The following is a 16,250-nucleotide window of genomic DNA, read 5'->3' on the forward strand; positions in this document are numbered from 1 at the left end:
CTGAACACTGGCAGGCATGACCTGCCAGTATTTGCAATGGCAAAGCCTGTGATTTTGAAGATATCAGGTTTATAGGGAAAAAAAAATAGAAGTCTACCTGTGGAGGATCAGGGAGGGATTTCCCACCCAGAGTGAGGCCTTAGGGCAAAAGGATTGTTTTACCTTAGTCATTTGCCAAAAATCTGACTTTCTTGAGTTGCATGGAAGGATAAATCATGGCTTAAAGAATTCAGTTATATTTTGTTCTTTGTCTTGCAAAATGGTGGCCTTTGGAGTTCTTGGTTTTAAATGTTAGATGTTTAGCATCAATCCAAACTTATCTGGCATGTAGAAATATTTGTTGAAATTACACTCATCTCAATGCAATAACAACCAACAGAATAATAATATCATAAGGCATTTTGTTTTTGCAAAGTAGCAGTTTGAAGTTGGTAAGCACAGTAAACCTGGCAGGTGTGTGAGCCTAATTGTTTTCATTCAATGGCATCTTTAAACTTTTAAGACAGGGATCAGAAAGCTGCTGCCATGGGACAAATTTGGCCCATCACTTGATTTTGTAAGTAAAGTTTTATTGGAAGCCACCATTCATTTACATATCATCTATGACAACAGCAGCAGAATTATGTAGCTGTAAAAGGTCACAGAGTTGGCAAAGCTGAAAATATTGATTATCGAACCCTTTTCTGAAAATATTTCATGACTCCTGTTCTAAAAGATTACTTTTTCCAGAATCTGTTTTATAATTCCTGTTAATCGTATGCTCAGTCCTCCTTAATTTTGAAGGTAAAAATAAAAATATAGCATCTGAGGTGGGATATTCTGTCATTAGTGTAGATATTTTATTTTGAATAAAAGGAGGAAGATAGTTACTAAGTTTCTTTATTTCTACAAAAAAACCTTAGACAAGATTTCCATTTGCCTACCCTGTGATATATAAAATGGGTAACTGCATGCATATGGGTCTTCTTGTACCCTAATTAGTACAACACTGAAAATAACTTATTTGTGAAAAGGCCATCACTCTTAAATTTCTGGTGGGTTCTAGACCCTTTGGGGCACCTGCAAAGACCTACACATCCTTTCCTCGGGGCAAAAAAGGGAACATGCATACATATTCAAAATTCATGTATTGTTTCAAGAATTCAAAGAGGCTTGAAGCTAAACTGTTCAGTTCTGGCAAACTCCTCTTTTACCAATGGAGGAGTCTCCATGCCCAGAAAACACACACAAGCAAGTTTGAGGAGTGGGTAGAGTAGAGGGGCACCAGGGCAGTCCATCCCAGTGTTCAGGAAATGACGTGTCATAGGTGGTCACTTCGATTTATAAAATCAGAAGTCTTAAAGGGTTTTTAAGCATGAAAGGGCTTTGAGTCCTGGTTTTGTGTGATCTTAGGCAACAAATAAAGACCTCTGAGATCCTGTGAATCGCGGAAGCTGCAACCTAGTACTTCAGGGATCCTACTGAAGAGGTCGGAGGTGATAAAAATCTCAGTAATACACAAACTCTGCCCAACTCTGGGCCCACACCTAATTATAAGGGCTTACTTATGTCTCATTCTTTCAGTCTGTCTCTGCATTACTGTGTGTTGAAAGTCAGTTTTGGAGGAACATCTGGTCTACACAGGTAGGATGTTATATACATTTAAAAGTCACCAAAGTACCTAAGTCAAAGATAGGAGCTTGGGAACCCTCTGGTGACATCTCTACTAGAATGTGAGACTGGCCTGCAGTGCTTAGGAGTCCTGGTCAAACAAGGGTGTTTTCATCCATTAATAAGCATTATTTATTCAGAGATGACGGAGAAGGTGATTTGCAAGGACCTGTCAAGTTGAATAAACAGTCATGTAATCTTCCTTCCAAATTCAAATGTGAGATTGAATGCTGACTTGGGAAGGTCAGCTTCATACAGAAATCTCTTTTGTGGATCATGGCCAATGAAGACCAGGAAGCCCAAAGCAGATGGAATGGCCAAATCATAGAGACGCATCCCTTGAATCCAGTCCCTAGAGGGTTCCTCTATTGCCTGATAGGTGTGGTTTTTGGTACCAAAAGATAAGCTAGTGTCCTGTTATTCTGGAACATGCTGGGCTGTCACCCGCATCAGGTTACATTGCTTACTAAAGAAATTCCTGAGTGCAAAACCCCACCACTGAATACTCCACCATGCTTTGTCCACATACATCACAAAACACTGCCAGGACCCAACACAGCAACAGGTTGGTCCTGATGGAGCCAAAATAAGGGGAATAAACCATACCTGCCTCTAATAAACCTTTACCTTGTACAAAATGGTGATTCATTTCTTAGCCTAGATAATTGCTCTGTTAAGTCATAATCAGTTTAACATTTGTGTGTATTAGTGAGGAGAGAAAATTAGAAGATACCACAAATCTGCATGGGGCAGATTCCTATGTCCTTCCTTCTCCTCTCCCTCACCTCCCACCATAGCCAGAACAGAGGCCCAGGAGGGACACGCCTGTGTATTATTAAACAACTGAACTGCAATATGGCTTTTCCCATTAAGGCATTTTGTGCAGGCAAGCATTTTATAATAAACTTCCCATGAGCTCATTTAAAGCTCCATTTAAAAGCAAACATTTTTCAAAGTGAGCTCCTTCTAATTAGTTGTTATTTGAGCTTCATATTTCCTTTCAATCTCGGGTACTAGGGAGCTGTGGAAGCCCAGGCAAAGTGCACAGCTCTCAAGAAAGATAATTTGTTCGATAAAGGTTGAGGATGCACTCAATGACTAAGGAGAAAGAAATAAATGGATTTGTCTGCTCCCCCTTCCTGACTCCTTCCCAGTCTCCTGCGTCAGAGCCTCCATCATCCATAAGAGTCATCTAAAAGCTGACATGTACTCAGTGCCTACCAATTGCCAGCGCTGTCCCAAGGGTTAAGGCCAAAAACAGCATTTCCAGGCACTATTCTAAGTCCTTTACACTTCCGAATTTATCAGGTTATCCCTAGAATTCTGTAAGGAAGTTAGCTTCATAATTCCCATCTACCAATGAGGAAACTGAGGCACAGGGAGGTCAAATAACTTGTCCATGTTCACATGGCTAAGAAAAGGCAAGGACCTGAAGGTAGCGGGGCTTGAGTCCCTCCCTTTACTAAGCTGCATTATACTTGGACATGCGTAGATGTGGGAAATGATATCTTGTAATGGAAATTTTTAAACTGAGCTTCCATCAGGTATTTTGCCACCTAAGGAACAGGCTAGTCCAAAGATGGCTTGGAAATGGCAAAGTGGTTTCTATGTGATAATCTTTCAGTATAAAACTGTTAGTTCTAAGATTATACGAAATGGCCACACTTGTTTCTGTACCTTCATTTCATCTCTGCCCCTGTAAGGATTTCTGAAAGGACTACAAGAAGAGCCTACTTCAGGCCAAACTAGAATTCATAGGTGAAGTGGCCTCCATTTGAGACAGTTGACGCTACAGTCTAAGAGACTGAAATTAATTTTTCCCAGTTGATGTGCATCATCTATCTACCCAGGAGCAGAAATCAGAGTGGGTATCCCTTGTGTTGACACACAGAGCCTGTTGGTCCTCTTTCACAGAAGAGGAATGCTGGTAACACCCCTGAGGACCACATGCCTAATGAGCACCAGAGCCCGGGCTGAGGAATTCTGATTTGTACCACTTGGCAGTTTCCATCTTACCATTTAATACCACAATTATCAACACATCTGCCAAACAAGATCCTGAGGAATAATTTCAAAATGATTTAAGACTTTTCAGATATGAATTTATTGGATGCCCTCTGTTAATCTCAGAGCCCATAAAAATGGTTTCCACTCTCCAAAACATTTGCTTGAATAGTTCTAGGCAGTTGGTGCCTGCCTCATGTTTTGGACCCCAAGGATGGATTTGGTGACTAAGAAGAGAGCCCCTTGAGATAGTAACACATAGAAAGATGGGTATTTCGACTAAGTGAAAGTGAAAACAAAGCATTTTCAATCCGTGTGAGCATTTGTCACTTACTAAGATCCAATCAGTGACAAGGAATCAAAGAAAGGTTATGAAACCAGCTAGCTTCAGTTCCCCAGAGCTGTCACCGGAAGACCAAGCAATCCACCAAGCCACGGTGGTTAAAAGTTAAAAATTAGTTACCTTTCCCCCTGATACAATTGAATAAGCACATTACCAGTTTATAAAAGAGGTTGTGAAATCTCCTAAGGGGGAAAAGAAAATATTATGTAACCAAATTAGAGGAGAGACTTGCCCCTTATCTCAGCAGGGGGTTGAACTGCATGGCTGGGAGGTTCTTTCCTGTGTCATAACTATTATTATTTCCCCGGAACGGTTTATCTTTTATGGCTAATAACAATCCACTCTCCTTCATCCTTTCTATCTACGTCATTGCCCACACCCAGAACTATTATAAACATCTACCCAGCACGGGGCACTAACCTTCCCCAAGTAAAAACAGTCATCTTTCCTGCCTGCTAACAGGTTTATAAACCTTGAAATGTCATCGTGCCAGACTTTGCTGAAGTATTTATGATTGTAACAACTTCACTATCTTAATAAGGGTAGTTTCTTTGTTTGGAATAAAAAACATGGTTAGTAAAGAAGCCATTCATTTTTTTTTCTAAATAATGTTCACCTGCCATAAACTGACAGTAAAGGGCACTGGTACATATAAACTTGTTTTAAATATCCTGCTTTTAATGATTATTACCATCATGAAATATGTATTAAGTAGCTGGGCAAGAAGGCTCTGACGAATTTTACGTGATGGACAGGTGGAACAAGAAGTTCTATGGAGAGAAGGGATTACATTTTCCTTCAATTACAAAATGTGGCCTTTAAATAAACAAAGATGCATATATACTTCCCAGAGGTGAACTCGAGGTCCATTTCCACATTTTAACAAGGAAACTTGGGCTACCTCTGAAGATTAGTCTCCTCCTTTATATATATATTTTTTTAAAAAACACATAACAAAAGGAGCTAGAGTTGCTGAAGGTCAAATGGACGTTTGGATCCTACCACAGTAAACATTCAGTTCAGTTTAGCTATTATTATATTCCCTTATTAATAGCACTGAGGATCAAACCCGTATCTTGGTACTTGCCAGGCAAGTGCCCTCCCACTGAACTACGTCCCCAGCCCTTCTGGTTTTATTCTGAGGCAGGGTCTCCCTGCATTGGTGAGGCTGACCTCACATTTGTGATCCTCCTGCCTCAGTGTCCACAGTAGCAGGATTATAGCCATGCACCACTAAGCCTGGCTAGTTAATGCTTATTAAGGGCTTAACTTGTACCAGACCCTGATACAAGGGCTTTACTAATCTTACTGATAACATAACAATCCAATAATGTAGGTACAATTATCCTCATTTTATGAATGAAGAAAAGGAGTTATGGAGATTTTTAAGTAATTTTACGTAGTTGTCACAGAAATGCTGAATAATAAGGTGGGATTTAACCTTTTAACCTACTATGGCTACACAACAGTACCTCTCAGGTCATTTTATTTAACTTATGGTAGGTCAGATCAGTGATAAGAGAAAATTGGCAGTAAATATTCAGAAACAATGGACAATGAGTGTTTCTAACCAGGGTCTGGAATTTTTCTTTATGCACAAACAGAAAATATCATTGGAAAAATACCAGAAGTGAATACTGAGACAGACCTTTATATATCCAGGTCCTTTTGGAAGAACAGCAAAACAATCCCAAACCTTTTGGTATCAAGAGACAAATCAAGAATGTCGTAATATAAATAGCTCTTCCTATCTCTGCAAAATATGCTCATCTTGATTAGTAATTGAGGTAGCAGTAATAGCCAGTGTATGCAGCGGAGCTACAGAGGGACAAATTCAGATAATCTTGTGCAGAGTAACATTGCCATGTGTATCAAAAGCCTTAGCAAACATAGCCTCTTACTCAGCAATTCAAATTCTAGAGTTTGTTCTACACAAAGGAATATATACACATGTTCATGTAAACATTATTTAAACAAAAAAATTGAAAAAGAATCCTAATAATATATTATACATATGGACATGTGAACTTATTCTCAGGAATGACCATGCATGTGGGCAAAGGTTTATCAACACAGATGTTCATAATAGTAAACAATAAATAATAGCAACATTCTTCAGTTATGGCTGGGTGCAGGCCTCGCACAGTGTTGTTAGAACTTGGTCCCTCTCCCACTGTCTCTTGATGTCTCGTCTGTCTGTCCTCCTTATTGTTGCATTTCCAAGAATGTTCTTCCCATGTGGCTGTGGCAAACATGTCCATGAAAATGTTCCAGAGTCAGTCCCATCATCTGTCTATCCTTGGCAAACTCTGCCAATTGCCTTTTCAACAAGAGTTAAAATAAAGGCCTTGGGCCCTATTTTCACCGGCCATCTTGAGATCATGCACCTCATCCCTGGTCTAAGAAAATTGCCCTGAGAATGGAATGCCCCAGTTGGTTTTGCCTGGGTCATGGGCCCATCACTGAAGCCAGGATGTGGGGCTGTCTAGATGGTATGCAGTCAGAGGGGAGCAAGGAGTCTCCCTAAGAGCCCACAGGGTTCCATGAAAAAGGAATAAGGGAGGGATGCCAGGGAGATCACAGACCACAGCAACAAAGAAACAAAACACGTGGACCACAGATTGCATTTTGTTCAGACGCTGGCTCAGCCTGGTTGGGAAGAGCATTCCCAGCCTTGCACCATGTAGGTCTCTTATGGTGGCAAGTGACAGGAAACAGAATATATTGGCTCCCATAACTGCAATTCCAGAATTAGGACTGGCTCCCAGTGAGCCTCAGCCACCCAGGGTCTGCCTCTTCCTGTCTCTGCAGGGGTGCTGCTTCATCGCCAGACTCCACCAAAAGTCCCCTGGCAACTCTGGGTTCTCTCCCCACAGTAACAGATCTCTGGGAGGGTCCGATCCTTATATCTCCATACTTTGCCAGGTGTCACCCAGGGACAGAGACTGTCTTTCAGGGTTTTCCATACAAGTCTTTGAGATCGTCACCTCTTTCATTAGCCCAGATTGGATCATAGGCCCATCCCTGACCAATGTGGCTGGCCAGAAGGAGGAGGTGTGCTAATTGGCTTGAGGCAGGTAGAGTTCATTCCTGGGCAGAGTCAGTCCCATCCAGACACCACTGTGAACAGAAGAGGGCATCTTCCCAAGGACAAGCCAGGCAGGGTAGGAAGTCATTTGTGCTACACAGGGAACCAGCAAATATCCAGCCCAATTCTAGAGGGCTCTGACATATTTTAAACCCTAGCTACTTTTAATTTCTGCATGGTAAATATCTATTGAAAAGATTTCTCACTTGTGGACTAGTGTATCCCCGTTGAAGAAGTGTAAATTTACCATAGGTCTTTAACCACACATCAATTAAAAAAATGTTTCTTAATTGTAAATGGACACAATATCTTGATTTTGTTTATTATTATTTTTTTTAATGTGGTGCTGAGGATCGAACCCAGTGCCTCACACATTCTAGGCAAGCTCTCTACCACTGAGCCAAAACCCCAGCCTACACATGTCAATTTTGAACCTTTCAAAAGGGCTGCTGCTATGAACAGGGGCAGAAATGACCAGAATACCCTGTAAGGACCCTCCAGAGCCCACAGGCTGCTTCTCTTCTCCTGGGCTCTAATAACCTGAAAAAGGGGAATTTTATTTTTTTCATGTATTTACATGAAACTTTGTTTAGGGAAACATATGGAGCTTTGAAATGTCAGCACACTGGGAGGAAAGCAGGAAGTGTGGAGAGTTTGGTGCTCCTCTTATTTACAGAGTGGGTTCAAAGTCGTGCTGGGTTAGCAAGAAAAACAAACAAAATGATCCGTGTCTGCTCTGGGTGACATCTGTCCACTCGGACAGTCACTTGCTTTTGGAGAAGGCACAGACTAAGAATGAGATGTTTTCTTTTCGTTTCCAGAAAGCTGTTTGGAAGGATCCTCCCAGAGCCAGGCTCTGATGTGATAACAAGAAGACCTCAGCAACGGACAGCTTAACAGGGAAAATCTCCAAGGCGAATGTCACTGCAAATGAGGGACAGCTGTGAAGGTTAAGTGATTAAAATGCTCTATGCAGACAACAGCGGGACTTGGCACATGTTGTGACTAACTGATCTGTTTTCCATGTAGCAACTGCTGCAGAAAAATTTCCCATCTTGTCTCACATGAGTCAACAAAATTCTGCAAAAGCATCATGAAATGTCAGTGAGCACATTTCTGCCACCAGGGCCCAGGAGATGATGATGGCGGTACTGGAGAGAGGAGGGACACCGAAGGAAGTCATCTACTTGGCCACAGAAGGTATGCCACATTGGGAGAATGGGGACCCAGGAGGCCTATGTAGGATGAGTAGACAGGGACAAGGACTTCCAGCACCTCCTGTGGAAAGTCCTGGCTTCTGACTTCTCAGCACAGTCACAAATTTTCCCAGCAATCTCACCAGCACTCCAGGACCTGCCTTTATAGGCAGTAAAAGTGAGACTTGATTTTTCTCATCTGATTCCCACCAGGAGTGTTTTATCTGCCAGATTTTCTAGGTCCAAGACCCAGGTCCCGTGAGATTCCAGGAGCCCGTAAATGCATCTGAATCTCAAAAGAAAACAACTATTGCTGCAAACTACACAAAGAGTGCTACAAAACCCAAGTTAGTAAGTGCTTAAGTAAATGCATATGAAGCATAGAACTATAGCAATTTCATTCGCTGTTGAATTGATTGTTGGTACAAATTTCATTACATCTCAAAACAACTTTAAGGTTAGATTTTATTTCACTTTAAAAGAATTCCCAAGTGTATGATGACTGCTGAGAATCAGAGCCAATTGCAAATTAAATGAATCACTCACTGCCAAATGATTTCAAAAGCATCATTATAATATTACTTCAAAAAAATTTCTGCCAAAATGATGTCTCATGTGGAAGATAAGTGCATTCAAATCTCTGTGCAAAGATGTGAGGTGAGACCTTCAAAAGAAACAAAGGACAGGGAGGCAGTCCTAGACTGGGATCTCTGGTGGCTTACTGACAAGCATGCCTATGCTTGATTGCAAAAGTCCTTCTGTCCATGTACCACATCACCCTTGCATCCCTACACCAGTGTACCGCAGGAACTGGGGCTCACAAGCCTGAGGAGAATAATTCCAGATCATTCAGTACCCAAGCAACAGAAAGCTTTGGGCCTATTACATTCCAGGAGCTTTTGGAGGAAGCATTTGGGTAGTCTGAGGAGCAGCGAGAGGGGAGGGCAGTTGCAGAGGAGCAAGCAAGGCTGAGACCAGCAGGGATAAGGGGAGAGAGGGATCAGCAGGCAGATGAGGTGGGCCTCGTGAGCCATTGTAAGGAGTTGATTCTGAGTGGGATGGGAAGCCACAGAGGCAAAGGGGTGGCAGAATCTGATTTCTAGGTTAAAAAGGTGCCTGTGGCTATAGTGTCAATCCCACAAAGGTAGCAGGAACAATAAACAGGAAATCCATAGTTTCTGCACTGTGATGGCTATGACTGTAGAGCTGCTGCAGTCACCCAGACGAGAGGCAGTGGACAGCTGTGTGTGGTGGAGACACTGAGAAATCATAAGAGGCTGAGACTATGAATTCTTACTGGTTCTGTGCTGACACTTCCCACCCCTCTCCACTATCCCATACTTCATCCAGAGCACACAGAATCAAAACAACCCCAGAGCTGGAAAGGTGCTCCAGGACCCTGAACACACCAGCAGGCCCTCCCCAGTGGACCTTCACCCTCCTGCCTTGACCTCCCACGTGCCACGTCCACACGTGAGTCTCCGAAGCCTGCTGTCCTGGGAGAGGACACACACCCAGGATGAAAGCAAGCTACTCGCAAACACTGATGCAGAAAAAGATCTAGCCACCCTTTTGTTTTACGAACCAGTTACTGGGGATTTCTTGTGCCCTTGCTTCCAGGGGCTCTCTCAGGAGGTCACAGCCTGCCTTTGCTTGTTGAGCGTCAGTCTCCCTGGCACCCATTTCTTCAGGGATACCACAGCCATTGTTTCCAGAAGCACAGATGATTTTTGTTCATGTGCGCTAAGCCTGAGGCTTAACCATACACCTGAGGTTGGGGAGGACGCACCTTTACAGAGGCCTTTTGGGGCTCGGCTTCCATGATGCCTACCGCAGTGTCAGGAATGTGCCAGGCAGCTGCAGGCCTGTGGGAACAGGACTGGCATTGGGCAGGGGTTACAAACACATTTTAAAAGTAGGAAAGGAGTACATGCCTGCTTAAAGATATTCACATAATATGAAAATATTTTAAGTAAAGATATTCACATAATATGAAAATATTTTAAAGTTAAAAGTAATAATTCTTATTCCCTTAGGTGAAATTGCTGGGAATGGCTTGATTTATGGCCTTTAAATCCTAGGTGTTTGTGGGTCCCCTGACATTGAAATATGCATTTTAACAAGTTCACTGGGCAATGCTTATGCACCCTAAAGTTTGATCTTGTCCTTGACCTTTCTGTTAACACCAAATGTGTACATATGCATATAGTTTTGCATACACATATTTGTTGAAATTAAACACATACATGTAGAAAAGGACTCATACAACACAAACTGAATGAAACTTATTTTATTTTGGTTTTGGTACTGGGGATTGAACCCAGGGCTACTTTACCACCAAGCTACATCCCCAGTCCTTTTTTTTTTTTTTTTTTTTTTGAGACAGGGTCTTGCTGAGGGGCTCACTAAGCGCCAAGGAGGCTGTCCTTGAACTTGGAATCTCCTGCCTCAGCCTCCCCCATCACTGGAATTACCATTTAAGTTATCTATGACTTGTATTCCTCCTTGCTCCATACAACAAAGTTCCTAAAGTCTCCCCTAAGGTGGTAGTTGTGAGGATTGGTTGCAGCCAATGTTCCCATTTATCTGTAAGTACTTATGCACCTGAAAGCATCTTCATGAGGGAAAGGGTGCAATTAGAATCAATGGTTACCTAATAATGAACACTCAGTTGTGTTCTGACTGGCCTCACACTTTGGGGTCCAAAAATATGATATTTTAAGACAAACTTCCCATGTTCCAACTGGAGCATAGAAGGGGTGCGGTTTGTATTTATGGGGGCTATTTAAGCAACAATCCACAATCTAAGGATGCAGATTAGTGTGGTGCCTACTCTGGTCAATTATTGCCATGATATAAAAACAAAATTTGAATCTGCTTTAGAGAATATATCCTCAAACTGTGTTGGACTTTTTTCCTTTTGATTTTTAATTTTGACATAATTTTGACATAGACACCTTGGAAGTATAAAATAGTATAAATAGTATAAAATGTTTTACTTATGTACCCAAAATGTTTTTACCATTTATCACATTTGTTTTATACACATACACACAATTTTGTCCTGAATCCTTTGAGAATCAATGTTACTAATATGATCAACTTCTCCCAGTTTCTCTGGGACTTTCCAGATTTTAACATTGGGAGTCCATCTCAGGGAAACCAAATGATTGGTCCCCATGTTTGCAGCCAATGTGCCCATTTACCTGTAAGTACTTAGGCATCTGTTCTGAAAACAAGGACATAACCACTGTACTGTGACTGGAATCTGGAAATTAGCTTTGAAACAAAATGCTATTCAATCTATGAACTTGGTGTGGGTTTTGTCGACCTTCCCAACAGAGTTCTTTATGAAAGCGAAGTCCCAGATCATTGCTGTATTCATTTGTCATGTTTCTTCTCTGGTTCAGTTCCTCAGTCTTTATCTGCCATGACCTTGATGTTTGTGAAGATTATAGCCAAATATTATGTGTTCTGTCCCTCAGTCTGTGTTTGTTTGATGTGTTCTCATGATTGATTCCAGCTATTTATCTTTTGGGCAGGAAAATCACAGGAATCAGGTCCATGGTGTTGCTTGATCTCATCAGGTGTATGAACTGTGGTTACCTGATCGAGGCACTTTCTGTCAGCTTTCTCCACTGTGCAGTTGCCATGTTCCTCTTTGTAATTAATGGAGTGTTGTGGAGAGATATCGGAGATTATGTAGATATCCTACTTCACATTAATCTCTCCCACTTTTGTATTCACTGATGACTTTTGCCAAGTCAGTTATCTTTCTGATAGGTTGGACTTCCTGTTTGAAAATGTTTAATGGATTCTTTATATTAAAAAAAAAGTACACGGGTTTATGGAGGAGATCACAGTTAGGGTACAATGTAGCAACTGCTCTATTAGGAGAAAGTAAAGCAGGGGTTGGCCACCTAAAAGCCCCTAGGTCAAATCTAGCCCAACACCTGTTTTTATAAATAAAGTTTTATTGGAACATGGCCACCCCCCTTTGCTTGCTTTCCTATTGTCTGTGACTGCTTTGGCACTGCAACCGCAGCTCAGAAGTTGGAACTGAGACCACAGTGACAACAAAGCCTAATATATTTGGCCCTCACTGGAAAAGTTTGCTAACCCTCCCTGGAAGGCCTGGGGCCAGAGCTCTGCTGAACGGAACTTCAATGCAGTTTGACTCACACCTAGGGCGCTTTATCACCCTGTGGGTCCTGGGAGAGGGAGGCAAACACAGTCACATGTCTAGAAGCTAATAATTCGTAGGGCTCCCCATCAGGCTACCACACACTTAGAGGTGTCTGTCCTGCCATCTCTTACTCAAAAGAGATTAACTTTTAAAAAGGTATAACTATATATTATCAAGAAGAAAGAAAATTGTACCAAGTTATAGTAATTAACTACAATTACCCATAATTAGCCTGGCCAATGCCACGTTGTGGAGAATGCCCTCTTCATTTCTAGCTCATATTGGGTATGACAAGACTCCAGGAATCAAAAAAAATTTGAACAATCCTTGAAGTGTGTAACATGAAGACCATGCCTGTTTTGGCATCAGGGTTGATAAAGGTAAATAGTAGGAGGCTAAAAGTATCTATTAGTCATTTACATATGACATCATCTTTATTTCCAGAATGTATTTTGCTCAGTAAAGCTCTCTACCCCCAGCAGAGTGAGGCTTCTATGTTGCTCAGAAAGCTGTGTTTTGTGATAGGAAGAGGAAATTCTGGAAAATCAATTAAGAACTCAAAGTAACTTAATCTTGTTGATTGTTCTCTTCTATGGGACACACCCATGTGGTGCTGCAATGACCAGCTCAGGAAAAGTCCTGCTTTGAAGGCCAAGCTTATATGATTAAAAAAACGGAGAGAGTTAAATTTCTTTTTGGTGCATTTTGGCCACAAAACGTTGATGTAAATTTTTCCAAAGCCAAGACAACGATTTCTTATTGGTAAAAGCCATCCGTGGGAGATTCCTGCTTAAGATAGTCTTGGGATGAGGAGGTGAAAAGAATGTTAGTGAGCCAGAGAGTTCTTGCTAAATAGAGCTCTTTGCTTATTAAAAAGACTTGAGGCTCTTGGGGAGCCCGTGACTTTAAAGCAGATCAAGCAACCAGAACACTGGACAGAATGTGGAAGGTATGGAAGAACAATGGACATGAAACTCCAAATGCAGCATGGTGGAACGTGGACAAGCCCAAGCAGGTGAATGCGGGTGAGATTCAAGCACAGAAGCCCAAACACTCCCAGCATAAGGTTAAGCACAGGCAGCAAAGGACAGCAGTGTCCTGCAATAGACAAATAGGAAGGAGTGGTCCCCTGGAGCCCCTTGCAGTCCTAGCACAGTGCATCAGAATACCTTGCTAAAAAACAAAGCTAATGCCCTTTTGCACAGAGAAGTTGGGGATAGGATATTTGGAATAATCAAATATTTTACTCTCTTAAGAGCTCTTAAGTTTCTTGCATTCCAGTTTAGAGTTGCTGGAACATTTTCACATACATTGATTTGTCTTTTTATCACAGATCACTAGGAAATAGGAATCACTGTCCCCTCTATACCGATAGGAAAATCTAGGACCGAGAAGTGAAGTGACTTGCCCGTAGTCAGCCTAACCTCCAATGTGGGCTCTTGACTTGTGCCCTTCCCTGGGTACTGCAAGGACTCTCTGACCTGTCACTCCAGTTGATGTGCAGCAGGAAACTCTTCATGGGGTAGATGGAGGGAGAGACTCTAACCAGGGGCTGCTTACAAGGCTGGCAGTGCGCAGAGGACAAACGAGGTGGTTGAAGCACTCAGAGCCTGAAGGAGTGGGGAGCAGTTACTATGCCTAAGAGCCAAAGGCAGAAAGGGAGGGTTCAGGGTTCCACAGATCACTGGATGTTAGAGCTGCAAAGGTCAGGGTTCCTGGCAGCAGCGACTTGGGAAGCCAGGCAGGTAGTGCCAGCAATGGACGCTCAAGAGAGGAGGAAGAAGGGAGGAAACACCTGCCTCCTTCCCTGTTGGCCCTGAGCTGGAGCTGGCCCCTTTGGGAGCCAGTCAGTGAAAGACCATCCACAAGGTTCTTCCTCTTCTGGGTGGGGCAGGGGGGTGGGGTACAGATCCTGGAGCAAGTGGGTAAGAAGTGCGGCAATAAAAAGGAAATTGTTAGCGCCCAACTTTCACAAAATTGGAAGTCTAGAAAATGTCTAAAACTAAAATTAAGTTGAACATGATTTACACCAGCTCAGCCCTGTGGGCCAGATATGCTCTAAAATTCAGAATATTTTGTATTCTAGAAAGATACTTCGTATTCTAGATATTTTGTATTCTAGATATTTTGTATTCTAGAAAGATACAAAGATACAAAGAAAAAAAGATGCATAAACTGTGTATTACATAATATTGCCCAGCAGAACCCTGGAATAAAACATGTGCAGATTTCTGCAGCAAAAGTTATAAATCTTCACTCTGAGATAAATATTGATTATAAATAACTTCTCATTAGTTCAGGTTAGTGTTTGCTACCACATGAATGTGGGTGTTCAACTTGCCCCTCAAAATTGAATTTTAAGGTCATTATTGTGAACACTGGTTGTCGTTGGATCATTTTTCTTTTCCTACCGACTTATCCATGTGTATGTTTTCTGGATTCTAGAAAAATGAGAATTGGCCTTATATTGTTTTCAAAAATTATCAACTTCAATTAAATTATCAACAAAAGAGGATGGCAATTCACTTTAAACAGAGTCTGTGTCCTGGAAATGATTCACAGCAGGATTCCTTTAAATAGCAAGCATCCTGGTGCTTATGATCCGGCAACAGACACGGGATTCCACACTACTCTTCCTGAGTGGCCTTGAGCGACCTGTGAAGGATGGGCCCCTGAAGGTGAAGAGGACATCTCGCATCTCTGCACCCCAAAGGAGTGGCGTCCTCTGCTATGCCCAGGCTCAGCAGAGTGAGGAATGGCTTCTTGGAATTCAGTGAGAATCGTTGGTGGTGATTTTGCTGGCAGGAATTCCTGGTCTCCAAAGCTCTGAAAACCACAGTTCTCAGAACGACTTAACAGGAAGCCTCACCCAGTAACAGAGGAAGCTGAGGAAGGAAGGGAAGATGGCAGTGTTGGGGGAGGGTCACAGATGAAACAATAAGCGAAGTCACTGGCTTGGGACGACGTGGCCAGGGAAGCACCCCACCTATGCCTTACTGGCTGCTCCTGGGGCCTGTGCCAGGCACCCCACACTTTTGCTGCCTGGATCAGCACTCTCTAGCCAGCTGGCTCAGAAAAGTCCTCCCTGAGGACTTTGCACTCGGGGTTCCCTGTCTCTGGGACGCTTCCTTTCCCGGCTCCTCACCTCCAGTTCCTCTACCAAGCCACCACCATCCTTCAAGACCTTCCAGGGCGATGCTCACCTTGCTTTTAAGGAAGCAATTGTTGCCATCTTCTCTCTCTTGCTGCCTGCAGAGTGGTTTGGACTTTCCTCATAATAGTCACCCTATTGCCTTGTTTGGAAGAATTTAATCCCTTTACAAAATTAAATGATTTGTCCATTGACTACTTTTTCATTAATTCATCCTACCTACAAAAACCTACTCTGCGTAGTACAGTGTTCGGCTTGGGAGTCTGAAGATAAATAAGAGTTTGTGCGCTCTGGAGTTTCTAGTCTAGAAATTGTGAGAAAGTGGGCAACATCCGAACAAGACAGCCCAAGAGCACAAAAGAGGGACACGTTAACCAGCTCTGGAGTCTGCTGGGGGTGGTCAGGAAAGCTGAAACCTCAGAGACAAGTGGGAGGTACACGACTCAACAGTGGGTGAAGGGTGTTCCTGGCAGAGAGAACAGTCATGGCGTGGGGCCAGAACTGGAGGATCAGGATGTGTTCCCAGAACTGCAAAGAGTTGAGCGTGGCTGCCATAGAGAAGTCAAGTCGGGGAGTGTGCAGGAGAAGGGACGGGGAAGAGGGAGCCTGAGAGCAAGCAGAGGCCTGATCAT

The 16,250-nt window shown here is 42.6% G+C and overlaps 1 long non-coding RNA gene across 4 annotated transcripts; it reads left to right on the plus strand.

Moving 5' to 3' along the window:
• Window positions 1-7,793: 7,793 nt before the first annotated feature.
• Window positions 7,794-15,812, plus strand: LOC124078780 (uncharacterized). Of its 4 annotated transcripts, none has more exons than XR_009224803.1 (5): window positions 7,794-8,034; window positions 8,115-8,285; window positions 9,632-9,754; window positions 12,912-13,492; window positions 14,913-15,812. It is a non-coding gene; the product is annotated as an uncharacterized LOC124078780 (long non-coding RNA). The 4 variants fall into 4 exon arrangements; XR_009224801.1 differs by having other exon boundaries at window positions 12,912-13,482; XR_009224802.1 differs by lacking the exon at window positions 14,913-15,812 and having other exon boundaries at window positions 7,797-8,034; window positions 13,094-13,482.
• The last annotated feature ends 438 nt before the right edge of the window (window positions 15,813-16,250 follow it).

The sequence above is a fragment of the Marmota monax genome, unplaced genomic scaffold (assembly GCF_021218885.2).
Source record: "Marmota monax isolate L192 unplaced genomic scaffold, Marmota_monax_Labrador192_F-V1.1 WCK01_AAM20220418_F8-fsc00009, whole genome shotgun sequence".
In the NCBI taxonomy this organism is placed as follows: Eukaryota; Metazoa; Chordata; class Mammalia; order Rodentia; family Sciuridae; genus Marmota; species Marmota monax.